The sequence below is a fragment of the Solanum dulcamara genome, chromosome 2 (genome assembly GCF_947179165.1).
Source record: "Solanum dulcamara chromosome 2, daSolDulc1.2, whole genome shotgun sequence".
Lineage (NCBI taxonomy): Eukaryota > Viridiplantae > Streptophyta > Magnoliopsida > Solanales > Solanaceae > Solanum > Solanum dulcamara.
Window position 1 is genome coordinate 26,437,094 of NC_077238.1, and position 10,572 is coordinate 26,447,665.

The window sequence follows — 10,572 nt, forward strand, 5'->3', positions numbered from 1 at the left end:
GATTTGACAAAATGGAGTATTTGTAGAAGAAAAATCACATCTCACGGTAGGATACTCTAAATTGGTTGATTCTTGAACAAAATAAAACTAGACTTCTAGATCTACAATTCTTATGAAGACACTAAATCCTATGAGGAATTTATCTTATTCAAATGCAGCTCTGAAAAAGGGTATTCCATTAAAAAAGAGCTCATATCACCTACCATGGAAAGATCTAGAACCATTTGACATCATCCATACCATCAAAATCCTCCGTTAAATTTTCAAGATCATCCTTTGTAACTATTTTTATTTATTGTTAGGCCCCTCCTCCTCAGCTATAAAGACCCACCGTATTTCCTCATTTTATTCATCAAGCTTTCTCAAGCAACTCTTTTCTCTATACACTTCTTTACTCATTCTCAAATATAGTTTTAGTTTTAATAGTATAGAAGTACTATTTCGGTGATTCTTATACTCCGAGTAGTACACAAAATGCTCTAGCGAGGAGAAAAGACTAGGAGTTTAAGAGTGTTCTAATTCAGAGTAAAACTTTAAATTTTAGGTATGTAAGCCTATTCATAGCATTGGATTAAGTTCGTCCATGTGCCCAATATCTAAATTCATCGTAATTGAGTTATAACTGAGTTTTACCCTAATTTTTGAATTCTAAATGAGTTAATTCTTCTTCTATTGAGTTAGATATATTTATGCATTGAGATTCTTATTATTTTTATCTCTCATATTATTGGAATTATTGTTCATGGCTACTTTTCCATGAACCTTAATTGATTTGATGTTCATGAATATTTTTTATGCATGTTTTGAGTAAAGATGTTGTCTTTTAATATTTATTGACAAAATGAGTGGTTTTAGTTAATACTATATACGTATTTTATTAAGTTTTGAAAGAGCAAAATAATTGAGTATAAATGAATTTGATTCTTTGGGTTAAATGATGTTTTGAGGAAGATATTTTGAAGTATAATGATTTGATGAAGAGGTAATGATGATGATGATGCATTGAGATGAGTCTGATATTTTAAATTAAAGTATAAGGAGACTAGATAATGAGGTTAATATGAGCACATGTTTTGGGAGTAGTATTGAGCACCGAGTTGGGTTGACTCAAATCTCAGAACTACGTAGCCAGCGTAGGATGGAGGATATGACTCCTAAGTCCCAAAAGGAGAACTTTGATGATTAGATCCAAGATGGTGATGTCCTTTATCCTGGCAAGGTATTAGATGGATATGGCAACAACATTGCTTCATTGTATCATCACTAGCTCATAAGTGATGGTTGTCGGTTAGAGAAACTCCCAATTGAGTAAGCATTTCTTCTTATGATTATTTTAAAACTTGCATTACATATTGATGTTGAGTTCTGAGATGAGTCTTCCTGAGAGGAGTTTCTTGATATATGTCCTTACTTTCCTTTCCTTTTACATACTTCTACATTCCGCGTACTGACGTCATTCGACCTGCATCATTTTATGATGCAGATACAGGTGTTAGAGATCCTCAACAGGCGCATCATTAAAGATTATTATTTTTTAGCTATTTGTTGAGTCCTTCTTGTATTTGGAGGAACTCTTTATACTTTTATTATTTTTGAATATTATGTTTCTGTTGAGGTAGCCATAGACATGTCATTGGCACCATCTGATAGTGTTAGAGGCTTCATAGACAGAGTTTGATGATGTAATTGGAGTAGTTCTCCTTTGAAACTACTTTTTCTAAGAATGTATTTCTTTTATTTGATGTTGATGATGGAGAGCCCACATAAGTATTCTTATTTTCACTTAAGTTTTCCACTAATGAACGAATAAGTGATGAGACCAAGTGGTTCTCTCGAAGGCCAGAGATAGTTTCTGATTGTTGGCCACACCTAGGGTACCCTCTCGGGACGTGACATATTTGTCCCATTATCCCTTTTATTTCCGCTTGTTATAGAATATCATTACCTATCAAAGGCTAAATTAATGTTAAGAGGCTTGGGTGAGGTACCTCTAAGTGTCTCATTCACCGTGTCACGTCTAGGCTCTAGGCTTGGGTTATGACAAACTTGGTATCGAATCTTGTGGTTTCGAATGGTTCTCGTAGTCTAAAATACCATGTTAAATAGGGTCTTATTTATGGTTCTGAAGCACGCCATAATTATAAGTAGGAGACTATAAGGAGATTAGGAAAGTTTCCCTTTCTTTCATGATTGATGTCGTGCCCTAGAATTGTCATAAGATTTTCTCTAACTAACGAATCATTTTATGTACCCTAGATCATGCCTATAAGAAGAGTACCTCCAGAGAGAGCAAGAGTTGAAGATGATGACCAAGCTTCTCCGGTTCCTGAAGCTCCCCATCCTGAGAAGGGAGTGACATATGTAGATATTTGGAATATTATCACTTTGTTGGCCTAAATCATAGCCAACCAAACTAACCAAGGCATTGTTCCTCCTCCTCCTCCTCAAGTGCCCAATCCAACTTCTAGGATTCGAGACTTCAAAAGAATAAATCAGCCCGAGTTTGACTGTTCTAAAGTAGATGAGGATCCGATGAAGTTTATTAATGAGGTTTACCAGTTTATTTATATCATGGGTGTGCCTCCACATGAGAAAGCCGAACTAGTAGCCTATCAACTCAAGGGTGTGTCAATGGTTTGGTATGAACAATGGTTCATCGAGAGGGGTAAAGATACGGAACCCATCGAATAGGAAGAGTTCAAGGGTGCCTTCCTAGACCCCTTTTTTCCCTTAGAGCTAAGGGAGGAAAGGATACAAGATTTTATTAACCTTAGCCAAGGGAGTATGAGTGTGAGGGATTATGCCCTCAAATTCACTAAATTCTCTAAGTATTCTCCCTTCATAGTCTCAAATCCAAGGGCAAAGATGAACAAGTTCATTTTTGGGGTTTCTAATTTAGTGTCTAAGGAGTACAAAACGGCCATGTTGTCCAAAGATATGGACATCTCTAAAATCATGACATATAAAGAACAAATTGAAGAAACAAAGTTGAGGAGGAGGTCAAGAGAGTTCAAGAAGGCTAGAGTGGATGGTGTAGGGTTCAATCCTCAAAGGTCCGGATATAGTGGTAGTGGAAAGGGACAAGGTGGGCAATAATTCATGGGGTAAGGCTCCACCAATGCTTCTCCTACAAGGTTCAACAAGGACAAGGGTACTAACCCAATGGTTCCAAGAGAGAATGTTGGTGCTCAAACTTTCCCCGCTTGCAAGAAGTGTGGAAAGATATAAAAGAAGAGTGTTTATCCAACTCCAACACATGCTTCAAATATGGTAAATTGGGTCATCATTCTAGAGATTATAGAGGTAGTGGTGGTGTTAGGCCTCAAGAACAAATTGTTCATGGTCAACAAGCTTAAGGAGGTGGCCAATGCACCAAATGCTTTTATGCTTTACATGGAAAACAAGAGGTTAATGAAGCACCCAATGTTGTTATGGGTATGTTAAAAGTCTTTGCTTTTGATGTGTATGCATTATTAGATCCAGGTGAAAACTTATCATTTTTTACTCCATTCCTAGCTAATAGGTTTAATGTGTTACCCAAAATGTTAGTAGGGCCTTATTTGGGGTCTACCCCCATTGGTGAGTCGGTGGTGGCTAGAAAGGTCTATAAAGATTATCCCCTGTCTATATTATATAAAGTTGTTCCTTGTGATCTCATAGAGCTTCATATCATAGATTTTGATGTTATACTTGGGATTGTTTGGTTATATGCATCTTATGTTTCCATAGATTGTAGAACTCATCGAGTCAAGTTTCAATTCCCAAATGAGTCTATTCTTGAATTGAAGGGTCATGATTTGGTAGTGAAGTATATGTTTATTTCTTGTCTTAAGGCCCAAAAGTTGATTGCTAAGGGCTGCATCTACCATATCGTGAGGGTTAGGGATGTCGACTCCGAAAGTCCTTCCATTGAGTTGGTCCCTATGGTCAACTAGTATCTCTATATATTTCCCGACGACCTTCCCCGTATCACTCCTGAAAAGAAAGTTGATTTTGATATAGATATTCTTTCTGATACCCAATCTATCTCTATTCCTCTTTACCAAATGGCCCCGATGGAATTGAAAGAGTTAAAAGAATAATTGAAGGTCTTGTTAGAGAAAGGGTTCATAAGGACAAATATTTTTCCATGGGGTGCTCCCATATTGTTTGTGAGGAAGAAGGATGGGTCTCTTCGAATGCATAGACTATCAAAAATTGAAAAAGATGACTATAAGAACAAGTACCCAATCCCTAGGATAAATGATCTATTTAATCGATTGCAAGGGGAAAGTCATTTCTCCAAGCTTGATCTTCTGTCTGGTTATCATCCACTAAGGGTAAGGGAATGCGACATTCCCAAGATGGATTTTTGAATAAGGTATGGTCACTTTGATTTTATAGTAATGTCTTTCAGGTTGATGAATGCGCCAGTGGTATTTATGGATCTAATGAATAAGGTGTTAAAACCCTACCTTAATATTTTTATGGTGGTTTTCATTGATGATATTTTGATTTACTCTCGGGATGAGGAAGAACATAAGAATCAATTGAGGGTTGTGCTTAAAACCTTGAGTGATAGGCAGTTGTTTGCAAAATTTAGTAAGTATGAATTTTAGTTAAAAGAGGTGGTGTTTCTTGGTCACATAGTATCCAGTGATGGGATCAAGGTTGATCCTAAGAAAATGGAGGCGGCCAAGAATTGGCCTAGAACATTGTTTGCTTCATACATTAGGAGCATTTTGGGTCTAACCGGTTATTATAGAAGGTATGTTAAATGGTTCTCTTCCATCCTATCTCCTATAACAAAGTTGACTCAGAAGTAGGCAAAGTACTTATAGATAGATGAGTGTGAAAGGAGTTTCCACACTTTGAAAGATCGACTACCTCCGCTCCTATATTGACTTTACCAGAAGGATTAGAAGGGTTTTTGGTGTATTGTGATGCTTTAAAAGATGGTTTGGGTTGTTTCTTGATGCAAAATGACAAGGTTATAGCCTATTCTTTGAGGTAATTGAAGGTACATAAATGTAACTACCCTACTCATGATATTGAGTTAGCAGCCATTGTATTTGCTCTAAACATTTGGAGGCATTATCTTTACGGAGTATATGTGGATGTGTTTCCCATCATAAAAGTCTCCAAGATGTGTTCACCCAAAAGTACCTCAATGTAAGGCAAATGAGGTGACTTGAGCTCTTCAAGGACTATGACATAAGTGTGTATTATCATCCGGGTAAAGCCAATGTGGTTGCCAATGCACTTAGTAAAGTATCTCTGAGGAGTGCGACTCATGTTGATGAAGAAAAGAGGGAATTAATAAAGGATATTCACCAGTTTGCTATATTAGGGGTGAAGTTGAGTAGTTCCGATGATGGTAGTATGGGTGGATGTTAAACAAGATCTTGATCCGACAGTTGTGGAGTTAAATGAGTTGGTGAAAGAAAAAAAGGTAGAAGTCTTTTCATAAGGAAGAGATAGAGTACTTCACTACCAAGGTCGGTTATGTGTTTTGAATGTGGCTAGGCTAAGGGAGTTGATCCTGAAGGAGGCTCATAATTCTTCATAATCTATTCATCCGGTTCGACAAAAATGTATCGAGACTTAAATGAGCTCTATTAGTAGAATGGTATGAAGAAGGACATAGCAATATTTTTGGCTAGTGTCCAAATTTCCAACAAGTTAAAGCCGAACATCAAAGGCTGGGTAGGCTAGCCCAAGTCATCAAAATTCCCATTTGGAAGTGGGAAGTTGTGAATATGGATTTTTTAGTGGGTTTGACTCATACTCAGAAACGTCATGACTCAATTTGGGTGATTGTTGATAGAATGACTAAGTCGGCTCACTTCCAATCGGTAAAGATATCTTATAGTACCGAGGACTATGCTAAGTTGTATATTCGGGAGTTGGTGAGGTTGCATGGTATTCCCTTGTCGATTATTTAGAATCGTGGTACCCAATTCACTTCCCACTTTTGGAGATTGTTTCAAAGGGGTCTTGGTACCAAGGTAAAGCTAAGCACTGGATTCCATCCTTAAACTGATGGGCAAGCCGAACGAAAAATTCAAATACTAGAGGATATGTTAAGGAAGTTGGGATGATCATCTACCGATCATCGAGTTTGCCTATAACATTAGCTACCACTAAAGCATCGAGATGGAACCATTTGAGGCCCTGTATGGGAGATGATTTAGATCTCTCATTGGTTGGTTTGAAGTAGATGAGATGACCTTGGTGGGTCTCGATTTAGTTCTTAATGCTATGAAAAAGGTAAGAGTCATTATAGAAAGGTTGAAGACAGCTCAAATTTGTCAAAATTCCTATTCTAATACTAGGATGAGGGATATTAAGTTTAATGTGGATGATTGGGTATGTTTGAAGATTTTCCCATGAAGGGTGTAATTCGGTTTGGTAAGAAAGAGAAATTGAGCCCTAGGTATGTAGGACCTTATATCTTTAGATATGTTGGCAAGGTTGCTTATGAGTTAGAGTTGCCTTTGGAAATGACTATGGTTCATCCGATGTTTTATGTGTCAATGTTGAGAAAATTTGTGGGTGATCCAAATTCCATTGCGCCTCTAGAAGTAGTAAATGTTGAAGAGAACTTGACTTATGAAGAGTTCCAGGTTAGATTTTAGACCTGCAAGTTAAAAGATAGAGGAACAAAGAAGTTGCATCCATTAAAGTCCTTTTGAGGAATAAACAAGTTGAAAGTGCAACATGTGAAGTGGAAGCGGATATGATGAAACGTTACCCTCATCTCTTTCATTCTGCTCAAGCCTAAGGTTTTAAGTTATTCTTGCTCAAATGTTTAAGACTCCTATGTTTCAGACTCCTATGTTTCAGATTTTACTAAGCCTTCATATGCATGCGTGTTCATGAATTTGAGTTTTAAAGTCATGCTTTCATGCTAAGCTTAAAGATCTCATGTTCTATGCATTTTAAGTGTCATTATATTCATGTTGGGTTGCTAGTCCTCTTTTCGTGTCCTTTGTATGCTAGTCAAATCTCATTCGAGGACAAATGTTCCCAAGAGGAGAGATATTGTAAGGCTCCAAAAGTTAAAAAGTTGAAATGAAGGAAAGGTTTAAGAGAGATGACCATCCCAGGGCCTGCGAGTTGACCTATGAATCATTAGAGACTCCTACAGGTCATAGGAGTGGCTCATAGGGTTGAACCTAAGTCCTGATTATTGACTAAGTGAAAGGGGGGGGGGGGAGGTTGATGATTCATTTGTACAACTCGTAAGGATGAGTCATAGGGACCAAGTTTCATTCAAATAACCTATGATTTTGGAGCACTACTTTGACGACTCATAATGACGCCCCGTAGACTAAATGATGAGTCATAAAAGCCATCCATAGTGTAGTAAAGTGTGATTCTTAATTGTGCATACATTTTAAGGACAAATATTAAGTGTGGGAATAGATTTGGAGATGTTTTAAGGTCACAAGAATCCTCTTGCACAAAGTCGAGTTGAAAGCTTCTTTACTGTTTGTGTTTTGGTGATAGATTTTACTTGGGTCAAATTCAAATAATCATATCTCATAAAATATAATGAATTAGGTATCCCTTAACCTATCAAAGTAAAGGTATTATAGTCCCCTTTCCAATGCCACCAATTTTGCCTCATTTTGAATTCAAATAGAAAACTTATGATGGTTTTACTAAAAACTGCCAAATCAGAAATATTACGATCTTGAGTTACGACTAGTAGCAATAAGTTACGAATCATAGAAATGTTTACGACTCATAAAGATGAGTTATAAACAAAGATCAGATGCTCAATTTTTCAGCTTTTTTCAAGGGTTGACAGGACAAATTGGGTCTACGACTTGTAAACTTTTTGACAACTTGTAAAAGTGATTCATAGGATCTTTCGATCAGATTTTTATGAGGGGTAGTTTGGTCTTTTCCCTATAAGTTACTTAATGTATGTGGACGGTTTTGGGACTAAGTTCTCAACTATTGACTATCCTTAGTATTTGAAATGATCAAGGAATAATTGGAAACATATCTCGAAGAGTTTGGGATAGGAATCCATAACGATAAACTCTCATTCTCAAACTAAGCCCCAAATTCACAAATCCCTCTTCTCCCAAAGCTTCTCTCAAAGTCTCTTTCATCTCAAGCAAAATCTAGGGTTCCATCAAAGATATTCAACTCACTATTTTCAAACATTGCATTAGGGCCTTATTCTCCAAGGTATGTGAGTCTCATTCATGGGTTCTTCCACCCAAGGAGCCCAAGTATTTTTCTAAACTTAGTCACTCAAATTTCAAGTGATGAATTTTATGGGATTTCATACTATGATTCCAAATGTATAGATTCTAGAATATTTGAAGGTTATTTACCTATATCGACTTATATTGATTATTATTTACATGAAATGGATGATTTATCAAGGTCTTTATGTGAAGGCATAAAGTAGTTTTAAAGTGTATTGGTGGGTTATTTTAAGATGTTTAAATGACACATTCCTTTATTCTCATGCATGCTATTATTGATTTAAATAAATTGAAAGTTGATTGATTTGAACCCACATAGTTTCACTATGTATCACTGAAGTTTAAACTGAAAGCTTTGACTTAAAAATGAAAGTTTATGAAGGCAAATATTTGTGATTAAAGGAAGTCTTATGAAATGAAAGAATGATTGAATGATGATGAAAGAGCTTCTTAGCCAAGGAATGGATTCTATGTGATAAGAAATATTCTCACATATTTGAATCAAAGTAAGGTTTTTATGATCTATTCTATTTAATGATGTTTTGATGATATAAAGCTATGTGAATGTTTATGTTATTATGATATCTATATACTATTCCGTGGGATTGGACTTATCACCGAATATTGCATGTAGATGGGGACTCGACCTAAGGGGTCCTTATGTAAAGTCTTATGTTGCAATTACTATGTGCCAACATAGGATCCCTTGTAGGCTTAGGCTAGTGGATCCACAAAATTTGTTAAATTTAAAGTTAAAGAATGAATATAAAATTTGACAGAGTTCTACTTTGGCAAGTAGTCTCCCCTCTTCCAATGTGGGGTTTATGTTGGAATCCATGTAATAGCTCTTATGGTCTTAAATGTTAGTTATGGTCATCTTCCCACAAAATTATTGTTTTGAAGGTTATTTACATGATTGATTATGTATGCATTACACTACGTTACATACTACATAAATGTTCAAATATTTCTTTAATGTTCATACATGCCTACATACTTAGTACATTCAAAGTACTAATGCATACTCTTTGTCCTACATGATATCACCATGTAGGGACCAGAGTGCTCCATATTCACCTACTCGTGGCTAGTTTAATCGTTGAAGTCTTCTAAATTTGTGAGTTCCCATGTTTCGAGAATAATACTTCTTCTCTTTTCTACCTTATGTTATGTAAAGACTTTTGGATTCTTTTTTTGGTACTTGTTCCATTTATTATTAGGGTGAGCTAGAGACATGTTTTAGCCCCGCCAAGTCTTTACTATAGGTATGCTTGGAAATTAATGTATGATGTTTAAGTTTTTTTTTGTCTCCTATTCTACGTTGCTTCCCTTAGTCCCATTATCCCTTTTATTTCTGCTTTTTATAGAATGTCATTATCTATGAAAAGCTAAATGAATGTCAAGAGGCTTGGGTGAGGTACGTCCGGGTGTCTCATTCGCTGTGTCACATTTAGGCCCTAGGGTTGGGTCATGACAAAAGAAATAATGAGAATGATGACCAGCAGGATTAGTAACCCACCCTACATCATAGTAGGCATTGATAGTAGAGGAGAAGATGGCATGATGGGTATTCCATATGTAAGGGAGCCTTTGAGATAGCGAAGAATCGGTTTCACATCTTTCCAATGATCTTAGGTTAGATTCTATAAGTATTGATAAACACTATTCACCGAAAATGAGATCTCTGGTCGTGTGATGGTCGCATATTGAAGAACCCCAACAATGCTCCTATATAATGATGGATCATCAAAGGCTTTACCATGTTTAGACAATTGGAATATGTTGTCTGCTGGGGAAGGAGAAGGATTGTAATTTGTCATTTTTATTCGAGTGAGTAAGGATTAAATGTAGCTAGATTGAGAGAGATGCATCCCATATCCCACATGAGCAACTTTAATGCCCAAGTAAAATAAGAGATTACCAAGATCTTTTAGAGAGAACTGAAGATCAAAGTAATTGATGAATGAGGAGATATAAAAAGGATTACTACCCGTTATGATGATGTCGTCCATATAGATAAAAAGTTAGGTAGTAGAGGAGGGAGTATAATGGGCAAACAAGGATGAGTTAGAGTAACAACAAGTATAGCTATGAGATAGGAGAAATGTTTTGAGCTTGAGAAATCAGGTGCAAAGAGCTTGCTTTAGGCCATATAAAGCCTTCAACAAGAGACACACAAAATGCGGGTGAGACTTGTCAATAAATCCTGGTGGTTGAGAGATCTAAACAACCTCTAAAATCTCACCATTAAGGAACACATTGCTTATATCTATTTGCTTAACATACCAACCTTTCGACACTATATGAGATAAGACAAGTCTGATCATTGAAGGTTTGACAACTGGGCTAAATGCATCATGGAAAT